Source organism: Canis aureus, chromosome 31, assembly GCF_053574225.1.
Source record: "Canis aureus isolate CA01 chromosome 31, VMU_Caureus_v.1.0, whole genome shotgun sequence".
NCBI lineage: Eukaryota > Metazoa > Chordata > Mammalia > Carnivora > Canidae > Canis > Canis aureus.
This window is the reverse complement of record NC_135641.1, coordinates 21239221-21255981: the sequence shown is the minus strand read 5'-3', so window position 1 is coordinate 21255981 and position 16761 is coordinate 21239221. Positions and strand designations below refer to the sequence as shown.

The window sequence follows — 16761 nt, the reverse complement described above, 5'->3', positions numbered from 1 at the left end:
GGCCTCGCACGTCAGCACCAGGGGCGGGGCGAGGCGCGCGTGCGCGGCGGCGGCGGCGGCGGCGGCGGCGCGCGCGCGGCCCGGGGGCGGGGCTTGCAGGGATGTGGGCGGGGCCGGGGCTCCAGCGGGGGCTGGGGCCCGCGCAGGGCTGGAGCTGGGGTTGGCGGCGGCCGGACTCTGATGGGGACTGGTGCTGCCGCACTGCCTGGGGAGCCTGGATGCCCGTTCTGGCAGAGGCACCGTCATTTATCATATTCCTCCCTAGAAGATGGCGAGTTCCAGCCTCCGGTCTGACAGACCGACTATTCATTCTCCCAGCGTAGATGAACCTCCCACAGGTCTAAAACAGTAGTAATGATTTGTGTGTGTTTATCATCTTGTGCCAAGCTTTGTGTTAGGTGCTAGGGATACGGATAACAATAGTTATCACTGACCTATTATGCAGATGCAGAAATTGAGGCTCGGAAAGGTTGGGACTTCACTAGTTTATACAACTAGTGAGTGACCATCCATCAAATCCTAAGTATCTTTTGAGCCCACCTTTCCCTTTCTTTCTTCCTGTAACATCCTGCCTGAGGCCTCATCATCTCTCTGCCCAAGACTGCTGCAGCTCTCCAAGGATCTGTCTCTGTCTTCCTTCAATCTGTTCAACTCACTGTGTAAAAATTTACCCCTGGAGCTGAGTAGTAGGTTTAGAGAGAGTTCACTTATAATTTTTTATACTATTTATGTCATCAATTTTTTGGATGTACTTAAATTTAATAAATTGTTCTAAAGAATTTAGCATGCACGCAAAAAGTATTTGTTGAAGGGTGCCTAGGTGGCTTAGTGGGTTGAGCATCTGCCCTAGGCTCAGGTCATGATCCCAGAGTCCTGGGATGGAGTCCACTCCCTGCTCAGCAGGAAACCTGCTTCTCCCTCTGCCTCCTTCTGCCTGCCACTCCCTGTGCTTATGCTCTCTCTCTGTCAAATAAAATCTTAAAAAAAAAAAAAAAGAAAAAGTATTTGTTAGGGGCACCTGCCTAGCACAGCCGGTTGAGCCTCCAACTCTTGGTTTCTTTTTTTTTTTTTTTTTTAATTTTTTTTAATTTTTATTTATTTATGATAGTCACAGAGAGAGAGAGAGAGAGAGAGAGGCAGAGGGAGAAGCAGGCTCCATGCACCGGGAGCCCGACGTGGGATTCGATCCCGGGTCTCCAGGATCACGCCCTGGGCCAAAGGCAGGCGCTAAACCGCTGTGCCACCCAGGGATCCCAACAACTCTTGGTTTCTACCAAGGTCCTGATCTCAGGGTGGTGGGATAGAGACCCTCCTCAGGCTCTGCTCATCAGAGAGTCAGCTTGAGATTCTCTCTCTCTCCATCCCCCCCACCCCCACTCCACCCTCATCTTCCTCTGCCCCTCCCCCTCAGACAAGCACATGTGTGCAGTGCATGCTCCCTCTCAAATAAATAAATATTTTTAAAATACACATTTGTTGAATAAATGAATAGTAAGGCCAAGAACTGACTCCAAAGCTCTGCATAATAAGGGAATTGAAGGGTTATTAATATATCACACACAACCCAGATGCCTGGGTGGCTCAACAGTTGAGTACCTGCCTTCAGCCCAGGGAGTGACCCTGGGGTCCCAGGATTGAGTCCCAAATCAGGCTCCCTGAATGAAGCCTGCTTCTCCCTCTGCCTGTATTTCTGCCTCTCTCTGTGTGTCTCTTAAGAATAAATAATAAAATCCTTAATATATATATACATATATATATGTGTGTATATATATATATATATATATATATATCACCCCTGTCCTCCTGACCTTAGGGTCTATTAACAGTAAAGACAGATTAATAATATTTGTTCAGCACATTTTTATTGCGTTTTGATCTTCTGGCACTGTGTGGCCAAGCACTGTGTTAGGCACTAAGGATCGAGAAGAAACAAAACAGTACCTGCCCTTGTGAAATGTAGACAATGTGATCTGAAAGGCAGGGAAAGCCCTCCCTGATCCTGAAGCTAAGACCCAAAGAGAGAATAGGAATTGGGGAGGTAAAAAATATATTTCATGGAGAAAGAGGTAGGGCAAGAGGTCAGCATGAGTGTGTCAGTGTTCCCCTGCCTTTGAGGTCTAACTCTGAGGTAGAGACTGCCTTGGGGCAAACAGGCTTGAGCAATGGAATGGAGAAAGGGCCCACAGCAACCATCTGGCTGAATATTGACGGGCCCATCAGGCAACCCATCTCAGAATATCCATGGGCCCTAACTAACCAATGGGCTACTTATAACCAGGCACAGCACCAAAAAGGGAAAATTCTGTATGTGACCATACCTCCTCACCATCCCTCTTTAAAAACAGCCCCTACCAGGGCAGCCCAGGTGGCTCAGCAGTCCAGTGCTGCCTTTGGCCAAGTGCATGGTCCTGGAGACCTGGGATCAAGTCCCACGTCGGGCTCCTTGCATGGAGCCTGCTTCTCCCTCTGCCTGTGTCTCTGCCTCTCTCTCTCTCTCTCCCTGTGTCTCTCATAAATAAATAAATAAAAATAAAAACAGCCCCTACCCACTGTTTCCTGGCAAACAGCCTTTTTGCTGTCCCACCTACTGCTCCCTTGTGGTGTATTCAATAAACTTCTATGTCTTTGTTTTGCCTCAGGTGAATCATTTTACAGCCCATCCCACCGTATCATCACCCCACATTGGGGGCCCCCATCTGGTTGGACAGACACCACAGGTAGACACTGCTTAGAAGTGTCCAGCTAGGGGATCCCTGGTTGGCTCAGCAGTTTAACGCCGCCTTCAGCCCAGGGCATGATCCTGGAGTCCTGGGATCAAGTCCCACATCAGGCTCCCTGCATGGAGCCTGCTTCTCCCTCTGCCTGTGTCTCTGCCTCTCTCTTTCTCTGTGTGTGTGTGTGTGTGTGTCTCATGAATAAATAAATAAAATCTTAAAAAAAAAAAAGAAGTGTCTAGCTAACTGAGCATAGAGGTAGGGCTAGTCCACTTCTCCCAACCCAGTTTGGTTGGCTGCCCAATTCTGGCAGATGTCTCACATTGAGCAGGGCTCAGGAGCAGAGAGTAGCATGGGAGAGAGAGGGGATGCTCGTTGTCCTCAACTTACAAATGGTGTGCCAGAAACCCAGATTTCTCTGTATGCTCCCTGCCAGGCAAAATAACATGGTTGAGAGCCATGGATGGGACAATGGGTATTATGCCAGGGACAAGATGAGCCTAAACCAGGGGCAGTAGTGGACTAATTGGCAGGGAATGGCTGAAGAATATGACCAAGAGCCAAAGGATGTACAGAGCTGAAAGCCCCAGGAAGAGCTAAAGTGGTTCCAAGTCACCTGGTGAGAGGAGCAGGGATGGGGGATGGGATGAGAGACATTCAGGTATCTGAATCTCAAGGTGTGGAAGCAACAAATCATGAGCTTGCCAGCCAACAACCTCAGCAGCTGATGACAGCAGAGCTGTGATGACCAGACATGACTAGGGAGCAGAAGCCAGTGAGAACCCAGACTACAGCTCACAGCTGTGCACACAGATCTGAGACCCTCTGGCCACTTCCTCTAAGGTTCCCTTTGATCCCACAGGCCATCTTGGGAAGTCAAGGTGGGGGGAGGGAAAGTTCTGGCAGGACTGCAACTTTAAACTGACTGAATGTTTACCCAAATGAGACTCTTTAAGACTAGATAACTTTAATTAGCAAATTTCAGTTTAGCCCAGCCCCGATAGCAGTGAGAGCCTCCGAAGAAGTTTGCCTCATTTAATGAGATGTAACATAGCTATAGATTTTTACAGTGTGCACATTTCCATAACAGAGATAAGCTGAATTGGGCAGAGTAAAGAAAGATAGCACAGCACAGGGGAAGTACATTTAATATTAGGAGGTGGAAAAGGCCTTCCTGAAAAAACATTCAGTGAAAGCTGAAGTCAGTAGAAGCCTTTGGGGCATGATCATGCCTACCGCAAGGTAAGAAGGAAGCCCAAGGGAACTTATATAAGAGCAGAGTGGCTGGGGCTGGGGCTGGGGCTGGGGCTGGGAGCAAGATCACACAGGAGGTGGTGTTAAGATTTTGATCTTTGCTGTAAGAATAACAGGAAGTCATTGAAGGGGTTTAAGCAGGGGAGTAATGTATTTTATTTGCCCTTGTAAAAGGATTGTTTACCTTGCGAATGGGTGGGGAATGACTGGAAGGCTGTGTGAGCAAGAAGCAGCTCAACGGTTGGAAAGTGAGTCTCCTCGATGAAAAGTGAGGATGGCCTCCACTGAACGGTGGAGTCAGAAGAAGTAGAGAGATTCAAGAATTGTCGAGAAAATACTGAGACATTTGGTAATGGAGACTGACCCTGCTAAGTCAAATGCGTGTAGACGAATCCACCCCAACCTTCAAGCAGACACAGTCCTGCACAGCTGGAGGTGGGATTTCAGGGGCCTCTTAGCTAAGCCTCCTCAAAGAGGGAGGCCTGGAGGAGGAGATTAGGAGGGAGAAGAACTGAGATTGACCTCAAGGTTTCTGGCATTGGCAAATGGGGTTTAAAGGTGCCATTTCCTGAGCAGAGGGAGTCTAAAGGAAGAGCAGATTTTGTATGTTGGAGGTTGGGTGAAACAAGAGTTCCCTTTGAGGAGCACTGGGTGGCTCAGCAGTTGAGCCAGAGGCCTGGGATCGAGTCCTGCATCAGGCTTCCTATTGGGAACCTGCTTCTTCCTCTGCCTGTGTCTCTGCCTCTCGTGACTAAAATCTTATAGAAAAAAAAAATTCCCTTCGGGACATGTAAGTAGAAGGCCTGAAGAGCAAACAGGGTCATATGACCCTGGGGCTCAGCGGGGAACTGGTGGGTGGCGCTGCCAACATGCCTTTCCCAGGCAGTTGTGAGAGCTGGCAAGATTGCAGTGAAAAGCACAGTTCAGGGGGGTTCACAGCTACAGCCCACAATGTCACATTTTGCTTTAAAAAACCCAATACTCCAGGGGCCCCTGGGTGGCGAAGTCAGCAGAGGGTCCAACTCGGTTTCTGCTCGGCTCAGGTCAGAGTCCTGAAACTGAGTCAGATGTCCCGCATTGGGCTCCAGGCTCAGCAAGGAGTCTGCTTGATATACTCTCTCTTCTCCCTCTCTCCCTCCCCATGATCTCTCTCTTTCAATTAAATCAAATCTTAAAAAAAAATAAAAAGCTGGGATCCCTGGGTGGCACAGCGGTTTGGCGCCTGCCCGGGATCGAATCCCACGTCGGGCTCCCGGTGCATGGAGCCTGCTTCTCCCTCTGCCTGTGTCTCTGCCTCTCTCTCTCTCTCTCTCTCTCTCTCTGTGACTATCATAAATAAATAAAAATTTTTAAAAATCTTAAAAAATAAATAAATAAAAAGCCAACACTCCAAACATTGAGAAATTTCACATAATCACCTGGATTTCTCCTTCTCTGAAAAATCAGAAGCTGTGGGAACCTGGACTTGCCTTAGATACTGGCTAACACTGTGTATGTATCAGGCGGTGTTCCAAGCACTTCACAAATTTAATCTAAATAACAGCTTTTTTTCATCTTCTTTATACTTTAAGGAAGCAAAAACTAAAGCAGAGAAAGGTTGAGTAACTTGTCAGACAGCTAAGAAGTGGGGGAGCTGATTGCTCACCCAGGCAGTCTGGCGCCAGGGTCTTCGCTCCCACACCCCCACACCGTGGAGGCCGCTGAAAGGCAGCACCGTTCAGAGAAGCTCTATTGCCTGCAGCAGATGGCCCGGCCCCCTCCCTGCTGTCTCCCCACACCCCCCCATTCCATAGGGACCCTGGGTTGCCAAATATTGTTTAACTCGTGCTGCTGTTTTCTGATGTTAGAGAATTATTTCTCTATACCAAGTAGAAAGTTAAAGATATCATTTTTAAAAAAGATTATTTATTCATGAGAGGCAGAGACAGGCAGAGGGAGAAGCAGGGCAGGGAGCCCATTGTGGGACTGGATCCTGGGACTCCAGGATCACGCCCTGGGTCAAAGGTAGACGTTCAACTGCTGATGCCACCCAGGTATCCCTAAAGTTATAAATACTAAATTGAGGGACATCTGGGTGGCTCAGTTGGTTAAGGGTCTGACTTTTGATTTCGGCTCAGATCATGATCTCAGGGTGTGAGATTGAGCCCCGTGTGGGGATCCACGCTGGGCCTATATAGCCTGCTTAAGATTCTCAAGATTCTTTCTCTGGGCCCGCCCTTACTCTGCTTGTGCTCGCTGTCTCCCACAAAGGAAAAAGAATTAAAATTAAATTGACACGTCTAACTTCTATGGATAAGAATTTAAAAATTATTTGGGAAATTTCTGTTTGTACATTTTCTGATCAGACAAAACCAGTAAAAACAGTTTAAATTACTATTCAGAAGAACACCTGGGTGGCTCAGTAGTTGAGCATCTGCCTTTGGCTCAGGGCATGATCCCGGGGTCCTAGGATCGAATCCCACATCGGGCTTCCTGCAGGGAGCCTGCCTCTCTCTCTGCATTATGAATAAATGAATTAGATCTTTAAAAATTAATATTCAGATTAAATATGTATGAGAAACTCTTCACTATGTTTCCATGCTTTTGATACAATCACGCTTCTGAGGTGATCTCTTATTCCCAAGTATATAAAATTAAAATGATAAAACCAAGGCAACTAAAATGTTAGATAACCTTTAAATTTGGAACAGTTTTATTTAAATAAGGTTGATGTCCTTAGACTGAGATCAGGGTGATTTTGAAAATATGCGTCACCTTAGTTTCAAGTCTTGGGAAAAAAGTATAGTTAACTCAGTCACTTACAGCCTCTCAAGTGGGAAGGGGGATGGGTGATTTAAAAATTTATTTATTTGAGAGAGAGCAGGGGGAGGGGCAGAGGGAGATAGAATCTCAAGCAGACTCCCCACTGAGCACAGAGCCCAATGCAGGGCTGCATCCCATGACCCTGAGATCATGACCTGAGCCGAAATCAAGAGTTGGACGCTTAGCTGAGTCACCCAGGCACCCCAGGATGGGTGGTTTACATTGCTTACCAGTGTCTTCCTTAGTAAAAGTGTGGGAGGAAAGAAGAGGATATGGATTTAAATGTACAACATCAGTGGGGAAAAAAAAGCAACTGTTATTAACATTAGTCAAGAAGGTTCCCGGAATGGTGACACTGACCCGGGAAAAGGAGCCTGTAGTTGGAGGGGCCTAGCTATGGGAGATGTGCAGGGAGGGCTCCAGAGGCAAGAGACCCCTGAGAGCAAACTGAAGGCAGTCATCAGGGAAACCAGGAAAGCCTGAGAAGGATGGTGAACTCCAAGTTCCACCTGAGGCAGAAGCTGGCTCAGGTGGAAAATTGTTGCTAATCTCTGACCCAGAGATTCAGGTGTCCTGGCCTATTTCCTGGGAAGACTATCCACCCTTCTAAGATGAACATGAGTCGGACCCCAGAGCCCTTAAGGTAATGACGTTCCCTTAGTAGGTTGCAGATACTAATTAGACTTCTTAAATGAGAATCTCACTTATGTACAGCCCTAAGCAAACTGTAATTAGTGCCTTGGAGTTACACTTAGGCAGTTACAAATAAATAATTATTGGCGTACCTGGCTGGCTCCATTGGTGGAGTGAGCGACTCTTGATCTCAAGGTTATGAGTTCAAGCCCCATGTTGGGTATACAGCTTACTTAAAGAACACAAAACCTTTGGAGCACTTGGGTGGCTCAGTCAGTTAAGCGTCTGCCTCCAGCTTAGGTCATGATCCCAGGGCCTGGGAGCACCATATCTGGCTCCCTGCTCAGTGGGGAGTCTGCTTCTCCCTCTGCGCTTCCCCCTGCTAGTGCCCTTTCACACTTGTTCTATCTCAAATATGTAAATTTTTAAAAATTTTTGAAAAGGGACACCTGGGTGGCTCAGCAGTTGGGTGTCTGCCTTCAGCTCAGGGCGTGATCCTGGAGTCCTGGGATCAGGTCCCACATCAGGCTCCCTGCATGGAGCCTGCTTCTCCCCCTGCCTGTGTCTCTGCCTCTCTCTCTCTCATTGTCTTTCATGAATAAATAAATAAAATCTTTAAAAAAATCTTTTGAATAAAAGAATTTAAAAACCTTTAAAAAAAAGTAAAGTATTATTCTCAACCAGGTCCAAACAAGAAACCAAATGTCTGACTGGCATATTTGAATTTTGGCAAAACTATACCTCACCATTGTAGATTTTACTGGATTCCATCATTACCTGAAAGAAGTCAGTTATAATGCTTTTTTTTTTTTTTTTTTTTTTTTTAGGATTTTATTTTTAAGTAATATCTACACCCAATGTGAAGCTCAAATGCACAACCCTGGGATCGAGAGTCACTTGTTCCACTGAGTGAGCAAGGCACCCCTACTTGTGCTTGTGCTTGTGCTTTTTTTTTTTTTTTTTTAAGATTTTATTTATTTATTTATTTGAGAGACAGAGTGTGAATGGGGGGCATGGGCTCAAAGGGAGAGGGAGAAGCAGACTCCCTGCTGAGCAGGAAGCCTGATGCAGAGCTCAATCCCAGGACCCCAGGATCATGATCCAAGCTGAAGGCAGACTTTCAACCCACTAAACCATCCAGGCCCCCCTCTACTTGTGCTTCTAACTGTGTGGATTGTGCCGTCACCCACTACACAATACAAACCTTAAGAATGGGGAAGATGATACAATACCTGTTTTCATTCAAGAAGAAAAAGAAGAGGAGGAGGAGCGGTGGAGAAGGAGGAGGAGAAGTTTGGCCTGAAAGGAAACTTTCTTTGACTGGAACTGGTTGGGTTCTCTGTGTTTACTTCATAGAAAAATAAAGCCTCTAGTTGTGGAGAAATTGGAATTCTCATACATTGCTGATAGGAATATAAAAGGGTGTGGCCGCTTTGGCAAACAGCTTGGCAGTTCCTCAAAATGTAAAACACAGAGTTACCGAATGACCCAGCAGTCACACTCCTAGGTGAATCCCAAAACGAAATGAAAGCATGTGTCCACACAAAATTTGTACATGAATGTTCATTGCAAAAAATGTGTATCTTAAGTTGTGGAGTTTTTTGTCATTTTTTTTCTAATAATCTACACTGAATGGAAGACTCGAACGCACAATCCCGAGCTCAAGAGTCGCATGCTCTTCTCGCTGAGCCACCCAGGTACCCCTCAATAAAGTTTCTTTTTTTTTTTAATTTTTTATTTATTTATGATAGGCACACAGTGAGAGAGAGAGGGGCAGAGACACAGGCAGAGGGAGAAGCAGGCTCCATGCACCGGGAGCCCGATGTGGGATTCGATCCCAGGTCTCCAGGATCGCGCCCTGGGCCAGAGGCAGGCACTAACCGCTGCGCCACCCAGGGATCCCAATAAAGTTTCTTTAAAAAAGAAATCTCTGAGCACAGACTAAACATGTCCGACAATTAGTGTGGGAGGTAAGGTAAAATAAATATAAAATTTCCAACCCACCCATATGAGTTGGTTCTGGTGGAACCCAGACAATGTAAAAAGGGGAACATACAAAATAGTTCTACTTAAACTTTAAAGCCTAAAGACTTCTGGTCTTAATCTGGTTATATTTCCTTACATCTTTAATTGGCTTTTTTAATTACTTACTGTTTTTGAATGAACTTCCAAAGATAAATAAGTGCTAAGCTTATTTGTTGACAGAATTTTTAATATCCTTTAATTTCCTTGATAGTATTGACTTGTATGATCCTCTGCTAGTTTTTATCATGATGTTTTCCATGGCTTCCTATTTCATGATCCATCTGTTCTAGAAATGCCCCCAAATGCCCTTAGTCAAGAGGTATAATCCTGACAGAAAATAGCCCTCATTCCCAAATATAATAAGAGGTCTCTGGTGGCCTCAACTGAGCCAAAACAAAGAATGTTGCATATATCAGGTTTCAAAAATCAATTGCTGCCAAGAATGCTGTACTGTTGACCCTAATGTTGGAAATATTTTTTTTAAGATTTTATTTATTTATTCACGAGAGACACACAGAGAGAGGCAGAGACAGCAGCAGAGGGAGAAGCAGGCTCCCCACAAGGAGCCCGATGCAGGACTTGATCCCAGGACCCTGGGATCACAACCTGAGCCAAAGGCAGATACTCAACCACTGACCCACTCAAGCATCCCTGATGTTGGAAGTCTTAACCTGCCTTCACAATGGCAGATTTGGAGATGTTGCCCCTGTAATCAGATCTCAGTTCCTCCAACAAGTGAACAGGGAATTTTAGTTGGTAAGAGCAACCTTCTACAAATTGACCTTGGCACTGATATGAACACATGGGCAGTAACTTTTTAAAAAATATTTTATTTATTTATTCATGAGAATACACAGAGAGGGGAGAGAGAAAGGCAGAGACACAGGCAGAGGGAGAAGCAGGCTTCATGCAGGGAGCCTGACGTGGGACTCGATCCAGGGTCTCCAGGATCACACCCTGGGCTGCAGGTGGCTCTAAACCGCTGAGCCACCGGGGCTGCCCAGTAACCTTTATTTATTTATTTTCCAAACTTTTTTTTTTTTTTTTTTTTTTTTTAAATATGGAACGCTTCACGAATTTGCGTGTCATCCTTGCGCAGGGGCCATGCTAATCTTCTCTGTATCGTTCCAATTTTAGTATATGTGCTGCCGAAGCGAGCACTATTTTCCAAACTTTTATTTGTATGACCACTATGTTTCTCCTTCTGTGCTTATAAAATGCCTCATTCATATGTTCATATGTAAAGTCATCCAGATTTGCTATTCCCTAACTGAGCAGCAGATAATGTCAGAACAGCCATAAATGTGCTTCAGGAATTGTTCACAGTATAAAAGAAACAAAAGGAGGAGAAATCATCAGGGAATTTTCTCCTACTGTTTTGTGTTGTATTCCTTGGAGATAAGACCAAGTGGAAAACCTGAGCGTCAGAGTTTGTGTACAGATTGAATTTGGGTCTTCAGGGCCCCAAATGTGGACAGTCTGTTTTAAAATAAAAAACAAAGCCTCAAAACCAAACCCCATAGTATTGGGTATAATAGCTGGGAAAACTTTTCTGTGACCCTTAACTATATATGGCTTGTACAATGTTGACATTTTTAAAAATTTTTTTTCTTTTAGATTTTATTTATTTATTGACACACAGAGAGAGGCAGAGTCACAGGCAGAGGGAGAAGCAGGCTCCATGCAGGGAACCTGATGTGGGACTTGATCCGGGGTCTCCAGGATCACACCCCAGGCTGCAGGCTGCGCCAAACCGCTGCGCAACTTGGGGCTGCCCTTTTTTTTTTTTTTTTTTTTTTAATTTAAGTAGGCCCCATACCCAGTGGAGCTTGAACTCACAATTTGAAGCTTGAACTCACAACCCTGAGATCAAGACCTGAGCTGAGATCAAGAGTCAGACATTTAACCAGCCAAGTCACCCAGACATCCCCATGTTGACATTTATATTTTGCATAAAAAGACTTATTTACTCAACAACAAAGGTGTAAGAAGCTATGCCTCTCCTCTTCCCCTTGGGTCACCTTGTCTCTCTCCTTCATGAACTCTTTCCTTTTACATGCGGCATACACAGCAACTTGGCAGACTTCACATCTATTCCCAACCTGTTCTCCCTTGCCTCCTTCTATAGAAGCTGGACAGTTGAACACTCAATTTCCTGCCCTCCCCTGAGGCCAGGAGTGACTACATGACTCAGTATCTAAGAAGATGAAACCATTGGTTCAATGAATGAAAAGAATTCCCAAAGAAGAAAGAGCGTTGTAGCTAGTCCTGACTTTGTCCCTCTGTCCCCTTGAATTTATTTTATTTTTTTTTTAAATAATTATTTATTTATTTATTTATTTGTGATAGTCACAGAGAGAGAGAGAGAGAATGAGGCAGAGACACAGGCAGAGGGAGAAGCAGGCTCCGTGCACCGGGAGCCCGATGTGGGATTCGATCCCAGGTCTCCAGGATCGCGCCCTGGGCCAAAGGCAGGCGCCAAACCACTGCGCCACCCAGGGATCCCTGTCCCCTTGAATTTAGATAGGACTCCTAAATGTCCAGCAGCCATCCCTCAACCATAAGATTATAAACCAACACCTTAAAATTAGTGGTGCAGAAAGAAAGCAGGAATCTGGGTCTTTAATGATGATATTGAGCCTCTGTACCAGGCCTAAACTGCCAATTTGCTATGTAAGAAAAATATCCTTTGTTTAAACAACTTGTAGTCAGTTTTTCTATTGTTTCTGGCCAAGGATATTCCTATATGACACATGAGATTGCTTCAGTGTGTTTCTTTCCTGATTCTCCTCAACGTCTCTGATAGTTCTCTCTCCCAGCCTCCTCTTTCTCTGCCAGTACCTAAATACTAAGGTTTCTATGTCTTCTGTCATTGGTCTGTTCTCATTTCTTGAATAATTTTCTCCATGTATACAGCTTGAACTGCCCCTTACATACCAATGAGTTTCCAATCTAGACCATGAATTTAGGTCTCTATGTTGAACCTGGACCGCTATTTTTAAGTACCTTAAAGACATTTCCTCTTGCATGGCCATGAAGCAAATTCAGCCTATCCATAGTTAAACTCATTTTTTCCCATCCAGAGCTTACTTTTCCTCCTTCCTCACCTATTTTGGTTAGCAGTTTCACCTAAGATAGAAACTTTGGAATCTTCTAATCTTCATCTGCCCTCACAGGTCTCATCTAATTGGTCTCCAGATGCTACTGTGTCCATCTTCTTAATTCTTAGGTCATCCTTCCTTCCTTTCCTCCCTCAGCCATTGCTGTGGGCCAGGTGCCCACTCTCACATCTGGATTCATGCATCTCCCAGCTGGTTGTGTTGACTTCCTGCTCTTCCAGTCTAATGTATCTCAGCTGCCCAGCCAACTTCCTACAACACGAATCTGACCACCTCTGCCATTTAAGATGCCTCCCAGTGCTCCACCCCCATTGCCTAGGGCTAGTGGTTCTCAAATTTTTTCATCTGCATTACCTAAAGGAATTCTTCAAACACAGATTTCTGGGCCCTCCTCCCATGTTTTTGATTCAGTAGGTCTGGAGTAAGTCCTAAAATGTGCATTTATTATTATTATCTTTTAAAGTAGGCTCCACACCCAACATAGGCCTTGAACGTATGACCTTGAGGTCAAGAGTCGCATGCTCTACCAACTGAGCCAGGTGCCCCCTAAAATGTGCATTTGTAACAAATTTAGGAATGATGCTGATCAGGAACCACACTTTGAGAACCTCTGGCCTAGACTAAAATTAAAGCTTATTAACACAAGTTTTAAGATCATTTACAATCTACCTTCCCAGTTTCTGGCTGTTGCTCCCCATATTCCCGAAGTTATTTTCAAAGTCACCTTCCATTTCTATGGAAACTCAAGGTCTTGACTCATTCTCTTCTCCCTGCCTGGAATGCATGTCATCCTTCTCATTCCTGGCAAACTCCTTTACCAATTATTCAAGGAAAGTCCAGCTCCAATCTTCCATTCTCTTAAAGAATTAATTTACTGTTTCCTCCTCTATACTCCTTGGCACTTCATACATAGGGTATTTTATAGTCTTGCTACTTAAACCATGGTCCTCAACTAACACTAGGGACATCACCTAGAAGCTAGTTAGAAATGCAGACTCTTAGGCCTTACCCCAGACCTACTGAATCAGAATCTGCAATTTAACAAGATCCCCAGGTGATTCCTGTGCAAAAAAAAGTGTGAGAGGCACTACTGGGCACAGCTTCATGCTAGGCATTGTGATAGATGGTTTGATGACAATATTTTCTTTGATTCCTTCAGAAGTCTTATGGCTTATTATTTGCCCACAATTTATAGAGGAAGTAGAGGTTGGTAGTAGCAGAGCTGGGTTTCAAACCTACGGCCATCTGGCTTAAAAAAACCTTACTCTTGGGCAGCCCCAGTGGCCCAGCGGTTTAGCACCTGCCTTCGGCCCAGAGTGTGATCCTGGAGTCCCCGGACTGAATCCCACGTCGGGCTCCCTGCATGGAGCCTGTTCCTCCCTCTGCCTGTGTCTCTGCCTGTCTCTCTCTGTGTCTGTCATGAATAAATAAATAAAATCTTAAAAAAAAATAACAAAAAAACCTATGCTTACTGTACTATACCTATTGTCTCCCTTTAACAGGTCTTTACACAAAGTATTGTTAATTATCTATCCATACATCTGGCTCCCTGTCCATCTCTAGATTTCAAGGATAAAAACAAGGAAGAACCATTGTTCTTTCTCATTGTCAACTCCAGTTCTGATAGCAACTTTGGGTAGGATGGGCTTCTTGAAGGAAAGAGTTTACATGAATTTTAAAAAGAGTTTACATGAATTTTAAAGCTGTTTTTTTAAAACAGCTTTATTGAGATATAATTCAAACACCACATAATTAACCCATTTAAAGTATACAATTTAGTGGTTTTAAATATATTTACAGAACTGTGCCATCATCACCACCATCAATTTTGAAACATATCATCACCCCCCAAACTGTATAACCATCAGCAATGACTCCGATTTCCCCCAGCACCCCAACTCCAGGCAACCATCAACCTACCCCTGTCTCTGTAGCTTTGTATATTCTATATGTTTCACATAAATGGAATTGTACAATAGGTAGCCTTTTGTGACTGGCTTCTTTCACTTAGTGTGATGCTTTAAAAATTCAGCCATGCTGTAGCATGTATCAGTGTTTCCTTTCTCTTTACTGCTGAGTAAAATTCCATTATATGGATAGACAACCTTTTTTTTTAATTTATTTATTTATTCAGGAGAGACAGAGAGAGAGGCAGAGGGAGAAGCAGGCTCCATGCAAGGATCTCGATGTGGGACTCGATCCGGATCCTGGGATCAGGCCCTGAGCCGAAGGCATCGCTCAACCGCTGAGCCACCCAGGCATCCCAATACACCACTTATTTGTCCACTCATCAGTTGATAGACATTTGAGTTGCTTCCACCTTTTGGCTGCTATAAATAGCACTGTTATCAACATTGATGTATACATTCTTGTGTGGACATACATTTTCATTTCTCTGTTTATATACCTAGGAGTGGAATTGCTGGGTCATAATTCTGTGTTTAAGTTTTTTTTTTTTTTAAAGATTTTATTTATTTATTCATGAGAAACACACAGAGGAGAGAGAGGCAGAGACACAGGCAGAGGGAGAAGCAGGCTCCATGCAGGGAGCCCGATGTGGGACTTGATCCCGGGTCTCCAGGATCACACCCCAGGCCGAAGGCGGCCCTAAACCGCTGAGCCACCCGGGCTACCGTGTGTTTAAGTTTTTAAGGAAGGACCTGACAGACTGTTTTCTAAAGGAGCTACATTATTTTAAATATTCAGCAGCAGGATTCCATTTTTTCCATATCCTTGCCAACATTTGTCATTATTTACCTTTTTAAAAAATTCAATTTATTTAAGCTAAAAATAACTTATCTTTTTTATTACAGTTATTCTGGTATGAAGCTATTGTGGTTTTGATGTGCATTTCCCTAATAATGAATGATATTGAACATCTTTTCATGTGCTTGTTGGTTATTTGTAAATCTTCCTTGGAGAAATGTCTACTCAGATCTTTTGCCTATTTTTGAACTAGGTTATTTTATTTTTAACTTAAATTCATTTAAATTTTTTAAATAAGAAGGATCCATGCCTAATGTGGAGTTCAAACTCATGACCCTAAGATCAAAAGTTGCATGCTCGACTGACTGAACCAGCCAAGTGCTCCCTAATTTTATTCCATTTTTAAGAAGTAAACTCTACCCCAAAGTGAGGCTTGAATTCACAGCCCTGAGATCAAAGTCACACACTGTACTGACAGAGCCAGCCAGATGCCCCTCCCCTACTTTAGTTTTAGTTCTAAGTGTTCTCTATAAGTTATGAGTTGAATTGTGTCCTTCTACCTTCCCTCCAAAGATGTGATGTCCTAACCCCCAATACCTCAGAATTAAGACTTTATACAGCCTTTACAGCTATAACCAAGTTAAAATGAGGTCTTAGAGTGGTCCCTAATCCAATATGACTGGTATTCTTTTTTTTTTTTTTAAGATTTTATTTATTTATTCATGAGAGACACACACACACACAGAGGCAGAGACACAGGCAGAGGGAGAAGCAGGCTCCATGCAGGGAGCCCGGGGGACTCGATCCTGGGTCTCCAGGGTCAGGCCCTGGGCTGAAGGCGGCGCTAAACCACTGAGCCACCTGGGCTGCCCTATGACTGGTATTCTTATGAAAAGGGAAAAACCTGGACATGCACACAGTTGAATCATCATATGAAGATAAAGGCAGAGATCAAGGTGATATAGCAGAAGCTAAGAAACACAAGAAATTGCCAGAAAACATCAGAAGCTATATGAGAGGTACAGAACATATTCTCCTTCACAGCACTCAGAAGAAACCAACCCTTTTGAAAATTTGATCTCAGAATTCTAGCCTCCAGAACTGGGACACGATACATTTTTGTTGTGGAAGCCACTCAGTCCATAGAACTTTGTTATGGTAGCCTCAGGAAACTAGTACAGTACATCTTCTAGATAGGAGTCCCTTATCAGATAACATGATTTGAAAATATATTCTCCAATTCTGTGGATTATCTTTTCTGTTTCTTGATGGTATCCTTTAGAACACAGGAGTTTTTAATTTTCACGAAGTTCAATTTAATTTTTTAAAAGTTTTATTTATTTAAGTAGTCTCTACATCCCACGTGGGGCCCAAACTCAACCCCCAAATCAAGAGTCACATGCTCTTCTGACTGAGCCAGCTAGATGGCCCTGCAGGGTTAATTTTTGAGGCCAGTCTTTGAGGTTTGTTCTGATCCTAGGAAGGGTCTTCGCTGTTTTCTTTCCTTA

At 44.2% G+C, this 16761-nt stretch overlaps 1 non-coding gene across 1 annotated transcript; it reads right to left on the bottom strand.

Annotated features, from left to right (window-relative positions):
• Window positions 1-10482: 10482 nt before the first annotated feature.
• LOC144302771 (U6 spliceosomal RNA) lies at window positions 10483-10589 on the bottom strand. The gene has a single exon (XR_013369826.1). It is a non-coding gene; the product is annotated as a U6 spliceosomal RNA (small nuclear RNA).
• Between the last annotated feature and the right edge of the window lie 6172 nt (window positions 10590-16761).